This window comes from Ceratotherium simum, chromosome 26, assembly GCF_057802395.1.
Source record: "Ceratotherium simum simum isolate JZ-2026a chromosome 26, ASM5780239v1, whole genome shotgun sequence".
In the NCBI taxonomy this organism is placed as follows: domain Eukaryota; kingdom Metazoa; phylum Chordata; class Mammalia; order Perissodactyla; family Rhinocerotidae; genus Ceratotherium; species Ceratotherium simum.
The window spans coordinates 14,702,013-14,721,803 of record NC_141925.1 but is presented as its reverse complement, the minus strand read 5'-3'; positions in this window follow the sequence as shown (position 1 = coordinate 14,721,803).

Sequence of the window (19,791 nt, the reverse complement as noted above, 5' to 3'; positions counted from 1 at the left end):
ATAAAGAACTCATGCATCTCAACAACAAAAAAACTAACAACCCAATTAAAAAATGAGCAAAAGACCTGAACAGACATTTCTCCAAAGAAGATACACAGATAGCCAACAGGCACATGAAAAGATGTTCAACATCATTAACTATCAGGGAAATGCAAATCAAAACTACAATGAGATATCACCTCACACCCGTCAGAATGGCTATAATTAACAAGACAAGAAGCAACAAGTGTTGGAGAGGATGTGGAGAGAAGGGAACTCTCATACACTGCTGGCGGGAGTGCAAACTGGTGCAGCCACTATGGAAAACAGTATGGAGATTCCTCAAAAAATTAAGGATAGAACTACCATATGATCCAGCTATTCCACTGCTGGGTATTTATCCAAAGAACTTGAAAACATCAATGCGTAAAGATACATACACCCCTGTGTTCATTGCAGCGTTATTCACAATAGCCAAGACTTGGAAGCAACCTAAGTGCCTATCAAGGGACGAATGGATAAAGAAGCTGTGGTATATATACACAATGGAATACTACTCAGCCATAAGAAACGATGAAATCCAGCCATTTGTGACAACATGGATGGACACTGAGGGTGTTATGCAAAGTGAAATAAGTCAGAGGGAGAAGGTCAAATACCGTATGATTTCCCTCATTAAGTAGTAGATAATAACAACAACAAACAAACACATAGAGACAGAGATTGGGTTGGTGGTTACCAGAGGGGAAGGGGGGAGGGAGGAGGGTGAAAGGGATAATTTGGCACATGTGTGTGGTGATGGGTTATAATTAGTATTTGGGTGGTGAACATGATATAATCTATGCAGAAATAGAAGTATAATGATGTACACCTGAAATTTATACAATGTTATAAACCAATGTTTCTGCAATAACCAAAAATTAAAGTAAAAAAAAAAGAAAAGAAAAGAAAAACCATGCTGGCTCCAACCCCGGTTGTGGGCAACTTCTTTTCCAGGCTTTGCCAGCCCAGCTGACAGCCCTGAGACCTGACGGATGCGTTTTCCCTGTAAGAGGGCATTTGACATCATTTTCTAGAATGAGTCTTTCTCCTGACCAGAAGCTTGTGATTAGCCCTTGGCAAATTACAAGTCTAAAGGCATCGTGTGTGTAAGTGTGTCTTGCAGCTATAAAAATGCCATTTTCAGTTATATCTCTAAATCCTCCCAATTCTCAGCGCCTTCTCAGTGGACGGGAAGTGAAGAAGGATGTTTTGAGTGATAGAGAAGCTGGTGAGCTCCTGGCAGTGAAACCCGAATAACGTCCCTTTCTTCTTCTTTTTTTTTTTTGTGAGGAAGATTAGCCCTGAGCTAACATCCATGCCAATCCTCCTTTTTTTTGCTGAGAAAGACGGGCTCTGAGCTAACATCTATTGCCAGTCCTCCTCCTTTTTTTCCCCCCAAAGCCCCAGTGGATAGTTGTATGTCATAGCTGCACATCCTTCTAGTTGCTGTATGTGGGACGTGGCCTCAGCATGGCCGGAGAAGCGGTGCGTCGGTGCACGCCCGGGATCGGAACCCGGGCCACCAGCAGCGGAGCGTGCTCACTCAACCGCTAAGCCACGGGGCCGGCCCTGTCCCTTTCTTCTTAACCACAGACAGAGAAACCTGCTCAGCCTGAGGGCGGAGGAACACCAAGGTGTCAAATATGCCCAGGAGAATAAGGGGGCCATTTTCTTGTTTTTCCTTTGGGAAGAGGAGGAGAGGCAGCCTTCTCAGACCTTGAGGGCTTTGAATTAAAAATGAGAGCGGTGTGGGAATTCTTTTCACATTTTTTCCCATTCAGTTCTATTAAACATCTTGTGACCCTTGGCTAGGAACTAGGGACTCAAGACATTAAACAGACTCCTCCTCCCCATCCCCCCAGCCCTCCTGGAGCTCTTAAGCAAATGCAGGAAACAGTTGCATTTAAATAAGCAACTTTAATACTAAGTAAACTGTGCTCTATGCCCGTAATGGGCACTTCATAAAGTTTTGTTGAATGATTGAGTGCCTACATGAATGAGTGAATGAATGATAGTCTATGAGAAACCACCAGACAGATTCCAGTGTATGACTCGAAAAGTATCTGATTGAAGTTTGCACTGAGAATTAGGGGTTGATGTATACAGGACTTGACTGGATAAAGAAGCAAAGAGAAGAGGAGAGGTATGCAGCTGTGGGAAAACCTTGAGATTCAGGTTGGGGCCCGATTTTAAGCCTGACTCTGCCTCTACCTGCCTTAGACTATTGTGGTGGGTGGTATAGCATTCTGCAGTGGTGCTCAAACTTGAGCGTGCATTGGAATCGCCTTGGGAGTTTGTTAAAACCCAGATTTGGGGGCCCCACCCACAGTTTCTGACTCAGTAGGTCTGGGGTGGAGCCTGAAAACTTGCATTTCTAGCCATTTCCCTTGTGATGATGTTGGTCCTGGGACCGCACTTTGAGAACCACAGGCAGACTGGCTTAGAATAAGAGTTCTGGATTCAAACCACTTAAGTTTAAGATTGCCAGGTAAAAACAGGATCCTCAGTTAAATTGGAATTTTGTTTAAACAACTAATAATGTTTTAATGTAAGTATGTCCCAGGCAAGAGGCGTCCGGTACTTTTACGTGCTACATCTGGCAAGTCCAGTGGGTTTAACTTCCCCCATTGCTGCTCTGGACCACTTTATTTAAGGCAAGTCATTTAACCTCTTTGAGCTTCAGTATCTCTATCTACAAAATGGGGATGGTAATAATGCCAGCTGTCTCCTAAAGTGCTTAAGACAATGAAATGATCACGTAAAGGACTTACCACAGAGCCTTGCCTCTAGCAAGCACTGAGTAAATGTCAGCTGTTATTATTCACCATTAACCTCAGGTGAGTAACTTTTTGGAGAAAAAAACAGTATGCAGAGAGTGCTTTGTGAAAGGATTCTGTGATTCAGCCTATTTAATTTTAAACTAGGAAATATTTCTCTTAGAAAAGGTCCTTTCAGCCACCCCCTCCCATTTCTTTAATAGTAGATTATAAAAAATAGATTGGCTGATTACATCTAAAAGCTCTCCTTCCAACAACTCCCACCCTGGCCCAGGGCAGGATTTGGCTGTCCTGTCTGTGTTGTGCTTGGGTGTTAAATTTCCGAGGTGCTGTCAAAGGCAGGTCCCCGGGGGTAGGGCTAATACTGGCCCCTGGGAAATAGACACAGCCCCTCTCAACTTGCTGCCTGTTATTAAAAAAAAAAAAAAAGAGGCGGAGAGAGAGAGAAGGAGGGGAGAGAGAGAGAGAAAGAGAGGGAATGCTTTTAATATAGAATTAATTTGAGTGTGACTTGATCCCTTGGAATTAAACTTTTCCCCTCAATTATTCCAAATTTATGACTATCTGGTTAAAAACTACTGTCTTAGCATCCCCAAACCACAAAGTTGGAAGGCATCTTAGATATTACCTACTCTCAGGACTTCTATGTAAATATGTGTATATTTATATTTATTATGCATATGCATATGTATCAAAAGCGAGGAAAAGCTTGGGATGCTGATTTCCCCTGCACTGCATGGAATCTTGGCCCATTTTGGAAGCTGGAGAGCTGTGAGTGTCAGCCTAAAATGCTCATTAGGCTGAATGATACAGTGGGCCCAACGTGGGACTGAAATGTCTGGACATTTCTTTGGTCCTCCGTAAAACAAAGTTGACTAGATCAGTATTTTTTAACCTGTAGGTTGTGACCTATAAGTGGGTCATGAAATCAATTCAAAGGGTCATGACCAGTAGTCTTTTTTTTTAGAAAAGAAATAGAATACAAAACAATAGAATTGAAAATAGAGGGCATTGCACTGCACACAGTAAGGGTAATATTGTATTGTGAAACTCTTAGGGGAAATTCAAAAGAGGAAATTCACTCCATACCCCTTTTGAATTCTTATGGCTGGACTAATAAGAAAATTGACACAAGATCAGATTAACAGGAGAAAAATCAATTTAATACATGTACATGAGAGATCATAAAAAAAGATACTCAGAGAGTGAACAAAGAAATAATTTTCTATTTACACAAAGAAATAATAAATTTGTGAGACTTTGAAAGGACAAAGAAACTTAGGTTTGGGTACTTAATTAGTAAGGAATTTAAGCAGAGTTTGGGTTTGAGATAGTAAATTAGTAAAAAAGTAACAAAGTTTATTTATATAGTCTTCTCAGCCCGAAGTTCTCTAGCTCTGGTGATAAGGATGTCTCTCTATCTCCTGGTGTGGGAAGAGTACCTTTCACATGGGAGATTTATTTCCTGCTTTCAGGGAGAGCAGAGAAAGGAGGATCACAGTGCCCTTTTTGCATCCCTGCTTCTCAAGTAAGTTCAATTCAAAATGATCAATATGCCATTGCGGCATATTGAGGGCCGCAACAATACGTATGTGTATGTATGATAAATATAAATCTACACACATTTACATGTGTAATAGGTCGTGGGACATGGCCAAAAGAATTTAGAACTCATTAGACTAGAGAATACCTAAGACCCTGTCTAACTTCGCAATTTGATGGCACTAAGACAGTGGTTTTTAACCGAGCGCAATTTTGTTCTCCAAGGGAGATTTGGCAATGTCGGGATACTTTTGATTGTCACAACTTTGCAGGGGAGGGAAGTGCTATTGACATCTAGTGGGGAGAGGCCAGGGATGCTGCTAAACATCCCACAATGCACAAGACAGCGTCCCATCCAACAGAGAATTATCCACCCCTAATGCCAGTAGTGAGGAGATTGAGAAACCCTATTCTAAGAGTATGTATGGACAGAATCACTTATCAATGGTAGCCTTGTTACTGCTCCCTAGCATTTGTTGAGCACTTACTGTATGCAGGCCTTTTTCTAAGTATTTACGTTAATGAGCTCTTGTAATACCCACAACATGTGGGAGATAAAATTATCTTCTCATCCCCATTTTCAGATAAGGAAATTGAATAGGATGATTAAAGGCTGCTTAAGGTTACACAGTTTGCAGAATTGGGATTCAAATCCAGGAATTCTGGTTCTAGATTCCCTGAATCAGCATTTTATATTTCTGTAGCACTTCACAGTTTCCAAAGCCTTTTTTTTAGTGGTAAAATATATATAATATAAAATTTTCCATTTCAACCACTTGTAAGTGTCCAATTCAGTTCAATTCAATTAAGGACATTCACAATGTTGTGCAACCATCACCACTATCAATTTCTACAATTATTTTATCACCCCAAACAGAAACTCTGTACCCATTAAGCAGTGACTCCACATTCTCTCCTTTCCTCAATCCCCTATGAACCTCTAATCTCTTTCCTGTCTCTATGAATTTGCCTGTTCTAGAGACTTCATAAAAATGGAATTATATAATATGTGGTCTTTTGTGTCTGGCTTCTTTCACTTAGCATATTTTCAAAGTTCATCTATGTTGTAGCATATACCAGCACTTCATTCATTTTTATGGCTGATTAATATTCCATTGTATGTACGTACCACATTTTGTTTATCCGTTCATCTGCTGATGGACACTTGGGTTGCCTCCACCTTTTGGCTATTGTGAATAGTGCTGCTATGAACCCCAAATTATTTTATACAGATGATGGAGAAGGGTTATGTTACAGAGAAGAGAAAGGAAACTAAGATTGTTTTGGTCTCAAATACTATGTCCTGCCATCTCACATATATGATCTCATTTGATCTTCACAAGGACACCATGATGCTCCCCCATTTTTATACATATGAAGAACAGAGAGGGCAAGTCACCTGCACAGGGTCACAGAGCCAATCAAGGCACATCATTCCTCATTGTGAATAAAAAAGGTGTGTGTATGTGACACAGCAGAACTCTGAACAGTGGCTGCTTTCTGGAACGGGAACTGACCTTAATTCTGATTTGCACAGAAATCGTGGTAGGAAAAATTCCTTCAGTACTCATATTGTACTATTTCCAGGTGCTATATTTAGACATATATGAAGTCTCAAATTGGACTAAAGATTGTTTTCATTGTGCAAGAAGAAAATTGTTTTTTATCCCTAAGACTCATTGCCATGACTTTCACTCATTTGCTATTTGACAAGGCTTCTGTCACACTTTATTCACTCCCTTCGCATGCACTGATGGAGGGCCCACTATGTACCAGGCACTGCTCCAGACATGGGAGATGGCAGTGAGCAGGACAGACCCTGCCACCACGGACTAGTTGGGGAGTCCATGTAGTAAGTGAGCAAACCCATGAATGTTCTGGATCGTGATAAGGGCAGAGAGTCACATTTTGCTCTTTAAACCTATCTAATGACTCTAGCAATGTCCACAAGAAGCGGATGCTGAGCCCTGAGGCTGGAGGGCAAACCTGACCCCCTCAACTTCCAAACTCACTGTGTTCCCTGAAGTGACAGTGCGTTTATTGCGATGAGTTGAGCATAACGTCTTCCCCCTGATGCGTGGGGTCCCTTTTGGTGGGAGGAAGAGAGAGCCAAAAGCTGGACTCGTTCGCGTCCTGCTGTTCCCACTCATGCTTCTTCTCTGGAGTGCTGTCTGTTCAGGAAACACCTTCAGGGTTCACAGTTACCCTCTATATCAAGAATCAGCAGACTTTGCTTGTAAAGGGCCAGATAGTAAACAGTTTAGTATTTGGGGGTCATACCGTCCCTGCTACAGCTGCTCGACCCTGCCATGATGATACGAAAGCGACCGTAGACAATACACAAATGAGGGGGCGTGGCTGTGTTCCAGGGAAACTATTGATAGACCCTGAAATTAAATTTCATATAATTTTCATGTGTCAAAAACCATTATTTAAAAAAATATTTTTTTTCAACCATTAAAAAATGTAAAAACTATTCTTAGCTTGCGGGCGGAGGTCTGGATTTGGCTCACAGGCCATAGATCATTGACGCCTGCTCTATATCATCCCTCACAGAGGGTCCTCCAGCCCTCGAACACCTCCTGTTCCACACCAGCCAACTCACTGTATCCTAAGGGAGATCGGTCCATTATCAGAAGGGTGTTGATTTTAGAAAATATCAATCTTGTATTGAGTCAAAATATGCCTTCTTATATCATTCATTCAACAAACATTTTTAAAAGTTAAACATTTTAACTGTATATGATGGGAGTTTTGGAATATACACGAAAGTAGAGAGAAGAGTATAACAAATTCTTATGTGCCCATCATTCATATCTGCAATTATCAACAAGTGGCCAGTCTTGTTTCATCTCCCACCCTCCACTTGCCCGCCCACCATGCATGGATTCTTTTAAAGAAAATCCCGGAAATCATATTGGTCCATCAGATAGTCATTCAGTACACATCTCTGAGAGATATGAATTGAAAAATTTTAGGTGCCATGATAATACCTAAAAAATTAACACTAATTTCTTAATATTGTTTATACCCAGTGTGTCCAAATTTCCTTGACTCATTTTTTTAATAGTCGATTTGTTTAAATCCTGATCAAAATAAGATCCATGTGTTGCATTTAGTTAGTAAATCTCTTAAGTCTCCTTTTAAAATAACAGGCTTATAATTGGCACACAACTGCACATATTTAAAGTATACAATTTGATCAACTTTGACATATGTATATAACCATGAAATCATCACCACAATCCAGACAGTGAACATTTCTGTCACCCTCAAAATTTCTTGGTTCCTCTTTGTGATCTCCCTTCTGTCCCTCCCCATCTCACCTCCCCACCCCCCATCCCCATGCAACCGCTAATTTGCTTTCTGCCATTATAGATTAGTTTGTGTTTTCTAGAGTTTTATATAAATAGAATCATACAGCATGTACTATTTATTGTCTGGCTCCTTTTGCACTCATAATTGGCTTGAGATTAATCCGTCTTGTTGGGTGTCTCAATAGCTTATTCCTTTTGATTATTGAGTAGCATTCCATAGGATGGGTATACTACAATTTATCTATCTATTCATCTCTTGGTGAGCATTTAGATTGTTTCCAGTTTTGGGCTATTATCAGTAAGGCTGCTACAAGAATGAAAAGATAAGCCACAGAAAGGGGGAGAAAATATTTGCAGAGCATATACCAACAAAAGACTGGTATTCAAAGTATTGTATCCAAAATTCTATAATAAGAAAACAAACAACCCAATTAAAAAAGGCAACAGATTTAAACAGCCACTTCACCAAACAAGATATACAAATGGCAAATAAGCACATGAAAAGATATTCAGCATCTTTACTTAGGGAAAATACAAAAAAACATAAATGAGGTACCACTGCATACCTATTAGAATAGATAAAACTAAAAAGACCATACCAAGTATTGGCAAGGATGAGGAAGAACTAGAACTCTCGTACACCATTGGTGGGCATGTAAAACGGCACAACCACTTTAGAAAACAGTTGGCAGTTTCCTAAAAAATTAAATACACGCTGTGGTAGGCAGCATAGTGGCTCCCCAAAGACATCCAAGTGCCAATCCCTAGAATCTGTGAATATGTTACCTTACATGGGGAGAGAGACTTTGCAGACATGATTAAATTAAGAGTCTTGAGACGGGGGAAATTATCCTGGATCACCTGGATGGCCCAATGTAATTACAAGGGTCCTTATAAGAAGGAGGCATGAGAGTCAGAGAGAGAGATTTAAAGATGCTACAAAGCTGGCTTTGAAGAGGAGGAAGGGGCCACCAGTCAGGGAATGCAGTAGCTTCTAGAAGCTGGAAAAAGCAACAGAAACAACCTCCAGAAGGAATGCAGGCCTGCGGACAATTTGATTTTAGCTCACTAAAACACATTTCAGACTCCTGACCTCCAGAACTGTAAGATGATAACTCTGGGTTGTTTTAAGCCACTAAGTTTGCGGTAATTTGTTACAACAGCCATAGCAAACTAATTCATACACCTACCTATGATCCAGCCGTTCCATTTGTAGTTATTTACCCAAGAGAAAAGAAAACATGTACATTTATATACAAAGGTTCTTAAATCTTTTAAATTCTGTAAGAGTTGTCTCTCCCTCTTTGATTTCTGCCATTTCTAACGAACATCTATTGAGTGCCTACCGCAATCCTGATCCTATTCTTTAGAGACATACAGTCAATAACACTTATTTTTCTTTCTTTATAGGATGTTTGATAGGTGCTTACAGGTCCTGGAGTTCCCTCACTGGCTTCTAGTTTAAACAAGTTCTGTTTCTTCCACGTTTGATTTGTGTGAAGTCCCTCATAAGGGACTGTGATACCAAAATCTGTACTCAGAAACCCAGTGTGGTCTGCTCGGGATAGTTCAGGTATGTGTCGTGAACATCTGCTTTTTTGCCTTCCCAGGATCCTTCAACATCTTTGGGCAAAGACACCCCAGTTTTCATTTGGGGCATCATCCTTCCTCAGTTTCTAAATCATGTGGCTTTGCTGTAGTGGTGACTGACCTCACTCCGGCAATAAGGCAGCCACATGTCCTGGGCCTGGCTAATTGGAGAACTACGTTGCCTTGGCCAGAAGGATTGGTTCGGGAACGGGCTCTTGGCCCAAGTCTTTGTGAGTCATTGTGGAAATGCCTAAGCTGTCAAATCACTCATCAACAGGTTTCTGGGTGAACACAAAATCAGAGTAAAAGGAATTAAGTTATCTTCAAGGATGTTAACTCACGCTAGGGGAACACGTTGGCTGGGAATTATTCTCAAGGGTCATGGATGATGTGTTTCTCATTTGGGGACATTTATGGAGAGACCTGGGAAAAGTCTGGCAGTGTCAATGACTTTGTTCATCGATTTGATCAGTGCATCACATCAGCCTCAGTGTATCAGTTGGCCAGACCACTGGCAATGAGTTGGGATTGGCTATCAGCTCTCTGCAGGTCCCCTGCTTAGATTTCCCAGCTCTGGAATCTGACTGTACTTTACCTCTCCAACTACTTCTTCCATTCCTTATATTCCCTTAACTAGAGATCTCTCTGCCTCACCAAATCCAGACCACCATTCAAGCCTCTGCTCGGCTTTTCCTTCTCCATTAAGAGTTCTCTGAGTCCTCCACCTCCAGGGGCTTCTTCAGTCTTCTAACTGGATTGCACTGAAAGACAAAATCACAACAAACACTTAGTTCTGACTGTTTTCTGTATGATACCCTGGTCTTTCTAACCATATTTCAGATATTTTGAGGTCAGATGTACCTCTTGTTTATATAGAGATCCTGGCAGGCCTCTGACAAATATTTACAGTGTGCTGAAGGTTCGAGATAGACAAAGTCCCTGTCTTCATGGAAGTTGCAATATAGTGGCTGGGAAGAGATAATTAAAAAGCGAAGATATAAGAGTATGTCATAGAATGATGAAAATCAAACAAAATAATGGGATAATGAGTGTGATATTGTGATTTAGAGTAAGAAATGTATATTTGGTCTTTGTCCCATTTCTGGCACAGAGCTCCTAAAATCCTTGGAATTTCATAAGTGATGAGAGGCAACAAAGGTGTCTTTTGTTATGTTAATGAGGTGACTTTTGGAAAGCACCTAAGATGGGGGCTGGTTGCCAGGGGATCCACCATGTGTTTGGAGGGTTGGAACTTGCAGTCCCATCACCCAACCTCCAGGGAGGGGAAAAGGCCTAGAGGTTGAATCAACCACCAATGGCCAACGATTTAATCAACCATGTATATTTAATGAAGCCTCCATAAAAACCCAAAAGGACAGGGTATGGAGAGCTTCCAGGTTGGTCAACACCTGGAGATCTGGGGAGAGTGGCACGCTCAGAGAGAACGTAGAAACTCTCCATCCTTTCCCCATACCTCACCTCATGTATCTCTTCATCTGGCTGTTGATTCATATCCTTTAATACTCTCTGTAATAAACCAGGAATTTAGTGAGTAAACAGGTTTTCTGAGTTCTGTGAGCTGCTCTAGCAAATTAATTGAACCCAAGGAGAGGGTTGCGGGAACCTCTGATTTACAGCCAGTTGGTCAGAAACACAGGTAACAACCTGGGCCTGTGATAGGCATCTGAAATGCGGGGGTAGGGGAACTGAGTTTTGTGAAACTGAGCCCTTAACCTGTGGGATCTGATGCTATTTCCAGGAAGGTAGTGTTATAATTGAGTTGAGTTCTAGGACATCCAGCTGGTGTCAGACCATTGCTTGATGATGTTGGGGGAAACCCCCTGCAAACATGTTGGAATTGGCGTCAGAACCCAATATAATGGGCAATGGAAGACAACACTAATTAGGTGTCAAAGGAGGCTTCTTTGAAAAGGTGGCATTCGAGTGGACACTTGACTAATGGATTGATTGACTTCTCTCCCTCTTTTTGGTTTTGGCTTCGTGATTTGTGATAAGGACATTGGCCAGCAGAATTTCTAACTTCCTTTCTACCTGTGCTTTTGCCAAAACCTTCCAAATAGCCTGAAATGGTCCAATAGAATATGGTGGACAGCTTGTACGGGGGCCCCCAATGATCCCTGCATCCTGCTATTCACGCCCTTGTGTAATCCCCACCCTTTGAATGTTGGCTGGACTTAGTGACTTAATTCTAACAAAATAGAATATGGCAGAAGTGATGGGATGTCACTTCCAAGTTTAGGTTATAAAATGCCTGTGGCCTCTGTCTTGGCTTCTTTCTCTCTTTCTCTTACATCACTTACTCCAGGTGAAGCCAGCTTCCATCTCATGAGGCAGCTCTACGTAGAGACCCACATGGCAAGGACCGAGGGCTGTGGCCTGCCAAAATCCACCTGAGTGACCTTGAGTGTGGATCTCCCAAGTTGAGACTTCAGGTGAAGTTGCAGCCCTGGCTGGCAGCTTTACCTGCAACCACAGGAGCAACCCTGAGCCAGAGGCATTCGGCCAAGCGACATCCAGGTTCCTGAGCAACAGGAACTGTGAGCTGATAAATATTTGTTGTTTCAAGCCACTAAGTTTTGGGTAATTTATTATGCAGCAACAGATAACTAACGGAGCCAATGGGTGTGATCATCTATGTGTCAGTATGAGTTTGCCTCTCTCTACTGATGAGTGGGGCAGAAACCATTGTATCCAGGCAAATATTCTTCATTAGACTAAATCATCATGTTATAGATGTAAAACTGAGATAGAAAAGAGTGAAGTTGCCTAAAGTGACACCACAGGTAAGTGGAGGAGCCAGGATTTGAACCCAGGCTGTCTGGCTTCAGAGTTCTTAATAAACATTTGTGTTTAAGTGGGTGAGTGAAACCGATGTGTGACTTCTAATTACTGTCCCGAGGAGGAGCTGGGTACCTCTCTGTCACTCTATTTTTTCATTGGTGTCTTTATAATCTCTTGAATAGTATTTGTTGTTAACATCTTACAGTCTAATTTTGTTGGACCATTTGTACATATTCTAGAAGCATCCTATTTCCTTTTCCATCTCCCTATTCACTCTGCTAAGCCCTTCACAGAAGGCTAGGCTTTCCTCTCTTTTGGAGTCATTTATATTTAAAGATACTCTTCATCAGGCATGTCAACATGTGAGTTGCAAGCAAAACCCCTCAGAGGCAAAATTTTGAACAATTATCAGTTTAGGGAATCACGTAACAATAAACTTCTCTTTAAACCAATCAGAAAGTTCCAGAGCAAAATCTTTAAGCTCATCATTTTATCTGAGCATCTCAAGGGGTTGCTCTGCCTCTGGGTTACCACACTGAGACATTTCAAACACAGACTCTCATCACTTTGTCTGGTTGCTGGGGCCCAGACTTCTTCAGAATAGATAATGTGGCTTCATCGGAGTTCTGTGTGAATGTGCCTGGAAGAGGATGATTACATTTCTTTTAAAAAGCGTTGGCGTTTTTCTCCCAGTGGCGTCATTTGGGTTGTGATGTAAAAGAGAAGCATGGAACAAAACTTTCAATAAAAAAATTTGACTCACTCTCCATAATGTCATCCAGGCTTGGTTTGGCCTTGATGAATTCAGCACTTTAAAGGCTATGTCAACACAATAAATTTTATGCCCTCAATAAAACTTGTGAGTGAGCTCAGTGAGAAATTCCAAGGTCTAGGAAGGCAATTAACGTTTGAAATATATATTGAGTTGTTTACTGCGACATTTTATGTGGCCACGAAGCTCTACCCAGGATGTCACAAGGGGAGAATTTCCCTAGGAAATGCGAAGTTTGCTTTTCAAATAACATTGACATGTCAGATAGCTCCCTGAATACGGAGGAATGTAAAAAATGGCTACCAATGAAAATCTTCTTCTCTACCTACAACATGCCATTCTCCTTGTTTTCCATTCCAACTGGCAATAATCTCCTGGAGGGTATTTGTTGTTAACATCTTAGCCACTTAATTTCATTGGACCATTTGTATCACTGTTGGTTGTAGTTCTATATGCATGGGAGGTGTTTTGTTAATTGCTTTGACTTGAGTTCAAGCCCCAGCCCTACTTCTTAGTCCCTATGAGACCTCATTTGAGTCATGTTACCTCTCTGGACTTCATTTTCTGTTGTGAAAATTAAATGAAGCAACATGTTATAAAATATCCTGTTAATTATAATGTGGTTTATAATTTAGGAAGTCGCTATTACTTCTTTGTGTAGCATTAAAAAGCTCTTTCTGAAGATGGCGCTAACACATAGAATGTGGGAAGATCCAAAAATGTAAGCTATGTGTGTAGTAGCCAGTTATTGCTGCATCAATGCTGTGTAACAAACAACCCCAGAATCTCATTGGTTTACAACAATATTTATTAATCATATATTATTTTATTATATACATTTACTTCTTTATTTTTTTGCTCATTAATCTGAGGGTTGGCTGAGATAGCTCTGCTTCAGGATGCAAATTGAGTTTAGGTCTACTCTATGTATGCTCTTTCATCGATGGTGACAAGAGTGCAAGAGGGGTGATCAGAAACATATAGCGCCTCTTAGGTCCTCGGCTCTCAACTCATACACCGTCACATTTGCCCACATTGCAATGGCCAATGCTAGTCGCATTCCCTGGTCCAACATCAACGGGCTTGGGAAGTATACTCCATTGACAGTGACCCATGGCAAGAACGAAGGGAGACTTGAGGAAAAATAATAATACCTACCATACAATATTTGTATACGTAAAAAGAAGAACAGAATCTGAGGTCATTATGTAAACAAAAGGCACCTAAGAAACCTAGCTTTCTCTCTTTTACATTCAAGCATCAAATAATTTGATTTGACCTTCTAGTCTCTAATTCAGATAAGGATTGGGTTCTTTCTTTTCCTTGGATCTGATGAAATCACAGATTCTGTTTCCATCAATGACTCATTTTTCCTTTCAGAAAGTCAGGTACTTATTATTCAAGGTCTCCGAAAACTCTTTGGCAAACTGTGAAACGTCTATGTTATCAGCTCATCTTTAAATGTCAATGACCTGGGCCTGCCCCGTGGCTTAGCGGTTAAGTGCGTTCGCTCCGCTGCTGGCGGCCCGGTTCGGATCCCAGGCGGCACCGACGGCACCGCTTCTCCGGCCATGCTGAGGCCACGTCCCACATACAGCAACTAGAAGGATGTGCAGCTATGACATACAACTATCTACCGGGGCTTTAAGGGGAAATAAATAAATAAATAAAATCTTTAAATGTCAATGACCAGTCAAGATAGTAAAAGAGTTAAGCATTTACTGATGTATTCAAATCGAGTGATCCTATGGTCACTTGAGACCGGGAGTCAGGAAGAAATCCAGGGTTCCAGTACCAGCTCTGCCACTAAATTTGGACGTGTCAGTGATATTCTTTGAGGAATAATCTATGAGAGAAGACGTTCAGGAAGCTCCAGGGCAAATCGTTTAATGATGCTAACCATGCTTCGTAATCTCTCGGTGCAGAAGTCATTGTCTAAATAAGCATTCCTTTCCAAACGCAGTCTAGTCATTTTGCCTAAAAGTTGGCAGATGTGACTTGCCCCAGGGTGTGAACATCTTAAGGAAGATGTTTTAAATGTAGTGTTTAAAATATCTATAACAATTATGCAGGGGTTTTTAAAGATCATATAACAATTTCACTGCTTTTTGCTCATTAAGTATTTCTGTTTTTCTCCTTGTTGATCCAGTAATTTCACTTCTAAGGAAATAATCAGAGATGAGGAAAAAGGTTTATGTACAAAAATGTTCACTGGGGCACTTTTAAAAAATTAAAGTGAAAAATTGGGCAGAAACTAAATGTCTACTAATAAGGGACTGATTGGGTAAATTTTTGTAAATCTACTTAATGGACTATAATGCAGATGTTAAAATAATGTTTTAAACAATTTTAATGACTTGAGAACATTCTCATGATATAATATTAGATGAAATATGTAAATTAAGGGGATGGGGGAGGGTGCAAGGGGTAAAGGGTCACGTATGTGTGGTAACAGATGGAAACCAGATTTTTGGTGGTAAACAATGCAGTCTATACAGAAGCCGAAATATAATGATGTACACCTGAAATTTACATAATGTTATAAACCAATGTGACTTCAGTTAAAAAAATTTAATATTCCCCAGTACTCTCCTTTAAAAGGACCCATCTGGGGACATGTACACATACATAGTTAAAAATAAAAAAATCTTAAAAAGTCTATAGTGAAATAGATCAAGCCTAGCTCCCCGGAAATAACTTAATACTTTCTCAGTGAGTTCTTTGGGTATTTCCTTCCATATGTATTTATAATATGCTTTTACCTCTATTCTTGCAGTCATGAGTTTCAGAAATTCTCTATTGGCTTCTGATTACGATGGTTCAAGGGTTAGTTCTCTTTATCAACTTCCCCAATTTCTCTTCCCACCCTTCATTGTCTCAACTTATTATGTCTCAGTTTAATTATATCAAAGCACTTGATTAAATCAATGATAATGTTTACATAATTATGAGTATATAAATATTGTTCATGGCTGAACTATGTCTGCTTTCCTCTATAGGTATTTCCTTTTCTCTGAATTCTCCAACTACTCAGTCAACTACCAGTCAACAATTTTCCAAATGTTCAGTCCCAAACATTCTGTGCTGTTGACCTTAAGCAAATAGACAGCCAGTTATTTCTCCAGCAAAAATGGGCTTACTTGGGATCAGCAAAGAACTGCAATGGGGGGTCTGCAACCATAATGAGCCACATGCAAGTCTTCCGGCAGCAAGCTGGGAGAAACTCTTTTATGCAGGGGAAGAAGAAGTTGGGAGGGCTACTGTGAACTGAGTTCAAGATATAGTGGCTTTTTTGGGCCGGCCCCATGGCTTAGCGGTTAAGTGTGTGCGCTGCGCTGCTGGCGGCCCAGGGTTCAGATCCCAGGCGCGCACCAACGCACCGCTTCTCCAGCCATGCTGAGGCTGCGTCCCACATACAGCAACTAGAAGGATGTGCAGCTATGACATACAACTATCTACTGGGGCTTTGGGGGAAAAATAAATAAATAAAATTATAAAAAAAAAAAAAAAAAAAAAATTAGTTCCTTTAAGATATAGTGGCTTTTCATTGGCTGAGTTGTGGCAGTCTCTCATTGGCTGAGCTTCTTGCCAGTCAAGAAGAGGACGTTTCTCTTCTTCCTGATGGGGTCTGTTATTGACATAGGGTATGAAAGCTTCCCCTTTTGGCCTGCTAACTCCAATTTAATGAGGTTTCTGTTGATTAATTTGACTATATGTTCTTTCCTTTTTCCCTGACAACATCTCCCTGATCACTCTTATTGGAGGGTTTACTCCTTAAGTCTATAGGTCAATATTGTTTGGGACTGACTTTCGCTGGTCTGCCATATTGGATTCCTCAGATTCTACTGCTTCTTCTTCTTTCTTTATTTACTCTTTCCTTTTGGTGGAGTACCTCCATTCAGAAGCTTCCCAAGAAAGAGTGCATGGGAGATAAATATTTTGGGTCCTTCCGTGTGGTGAATCTACTTCTGATTGAGACAGGCAGGCTGAGCTCCTGGGACCCAAGCAGAAGCCCGGAGCTTGGTCTTGACTAAGGCATTACAAAAGCACTCTGTATCCCTCACTCTTTGAGCAACCTCTCCTTGAATTCCAGTTGGAGAAAAAAAAAAAACACCGGCTTTAGACACAGGGCTTCCTGCCGGCTCCAGATCAGCTCACACTCTGCCACCAGTGTCTGTAGGGAATAAAGTCAGCTCTGCAGGGCTGCTGATGGCAAGGGTTGTACACACCCAGAAATCACCATTGTGATCTCCATTTAAGCAACGGTGCCCCCGGAACCTGTCTGGCTGGCCTTATTCTCACAGTGACATGTGGGAGAGACAGACTTATAAATAGATTTGGGTCTGAGGTCACATGTGGTTTTCATACTGAAAGTGATTTTGGTGGAGAGGAAACAGCTTAAAACCTCCTGATGCTCTCTTTTGTCTTCAAACAGCCTAACCCAGACATACAGGAAACACAAGCCCCCCTTTTAAAACACTGACCTTCTTTCAAATTAGTTTCCTCAGAAGTTTGAACAAAGAATCAATGGGAAAAGAAAATGATTTGGGATCACTGTTGAACGGCGGGCAGTTTTTCTAAGTGTTTTATCGTCTTGTAAGAGCAGATACGCTTGGCTAGAGTTAGCGGCTGTCTGCCAGGGAGGATTTCAAGCTCAAGAACTCAGCACTTCTGTCTTTCTGGGGTTTGAACTGCTCTAACACATATATTTTTGCTAAGGTCATTGCCTCTCTTTAGAAAATGATAAGATGATACAATGCTTAAGGCAGACTTGCAAATAAGTTACCAGCCCACAGAAGAATATTTTTTGGTAATCAACCCCAACTTCTCTTTAAGATAAACCAGGTACCAGGGTACAATGAAGCAGTGTTCCTTTGTCTCCTTAATGTGATGTTTAGTTGAAAGGAGGGACTTTAGGATGACACATTTTAATTCTACTGAGTCCTTGTTTTGTGCTAAATTACTGAGAAGGTTGTCAAGGATTCCTAAGGTGTTCTCAGATGCTAGGAGCTTATGAGTGAGAGAATAAAGCTAGAAGAGAGTAGAAATTATTACTATTAGTACTACTACTATAACCACCACCACCACCACCACTACTATGAATACTACTTTTCTAGTATGAGTACTATGATTACTACCATCACCATTGCTACTATTACTACTGCTATTACTATTTTACTACTCTTACTATTACTGCTGCTGCTATTACTATTACCACCACTGCTACCGTTACTATTTCTACTGCTACTACTACTATTGTTACTACTACTGTTGCCACTACCATCACAACTATTGTACTATTATGAGTACTATGACTATTACCACCACTGTTACTACTGCTATTACCATTTTGCTACTCTTACTATTGCTGCTGCTATTACTACTACCACTGCAATTAATACCACCACTATTGTTACTACTACTACTGTTGCTGCTACTACTACAACTCTTACTCTTATGAGCACTATGACTATCACTACCATTACTACTGCTACTACTATTTTAATACTCATACTACTACTGCAGCTTCTGCTGCTACTATTACTACCACCACTACTACTATTGCTACTACTGACACTACTATTGTTACTACTACTACTACTATAACATCTACTTCTCTTGCTGCTGCTACTGCTATGACTACTATTACTGTTACTACTACTAACAGCTGCCTTTTTATTTTTAGCACCATCTATGTGCATGCCGTTCTCTATATATTATGTCACTTAATACAAAACCTATCAATGTAGGGAATATTGACTCCGTCTTATATATGAAGATCTTGAGATTCAAAGACATTAAGGTAAATTGTCTAAGATGACCCAGACTGAGTGGCAGAACAGGGTTTGAAGGCAGATCTCTTTGGCTCTATTCTTTGACCAGAATGCTCTACTGAAAAACAAACAAACAAACTCAAAAGCAATAACAGAAGATTCATCTGCCTGATGACTGTGATTCCCACATGAGAAGACATGAATAGTACGAAACCCCACAAGGAGACTTTTGTTATAAGGACATGGGTACAGGGGAACTCTTCCCTGCAAAGCTGCCCAGCTGGGTCTCTCTCTTCCTCTCTCACACACACGCACACTCAGAAATGTACGCAGGATATCTTTGGTTGAGCACGCAGTTTCACTTAGCTGACCTATTTTACTTTAAAAAGTAAATGAGCTAACGGTCTAGATTTCGAGGAAGACTGACACATCTCCGTTCATCTTGCTGCTCACTGTTCTTATTCCAAACCCCAAACTCAAGTTGACAATTTTTCTTCTTAATAGGCTTGGGTAAGGGAAACCTGGGGGCTTCCATCTGTCTTCCTCTTCCTCCTTCCCCATCCTAGTCTCCACATTTACACACAATCCATTCACTGCCAAGCAGAGCCCATAGAAGGCAAGTGTGTGAATTATTCTGTTTGATAAACACACTGATTGAGCACCTAATAATGATAGCTAATACTTACTGTGCTCTTACTCTGAACTCTTTACACACACAATGGCACCTCATCCTCACCCAGCCCAGGAGCTGGTACCATTATCACCCCTCTACAGAGGCAGGCAGTGAAAGCTCAGATTAAGTAACTTGCCCAAGATCACTCGGCTTTCAGTAGCAGAATTAGGACTTCTTCATACTGAGCAAAATAATAATTTGATACGAATAGTTTCATGTGTGCAGAGAGAATATACAAAAAAGACTCAGCTCCTTACTTCAAAACCCAATTATGGCAAAAGATGGGAACACGAGTAAACAAAAGCTTGACCAAAGAGCAAGGATGGGTGAGGAGGTGGGGCAGGAGTAAGAAAATTGGCTGAGTCTGGGCTTAACATGAAACTAACCAGCTTCTAGGCCCCAACTTCTATAGTGAGTCACAGTGTCGAGAGGCCACTGGGCTGTATCTGGTCTGGGGGCAGAAACAGGAGGGACCGGAGGGTTAGCTGACTGAGAGCAGACACAGTCATGTAGGGGCCATATC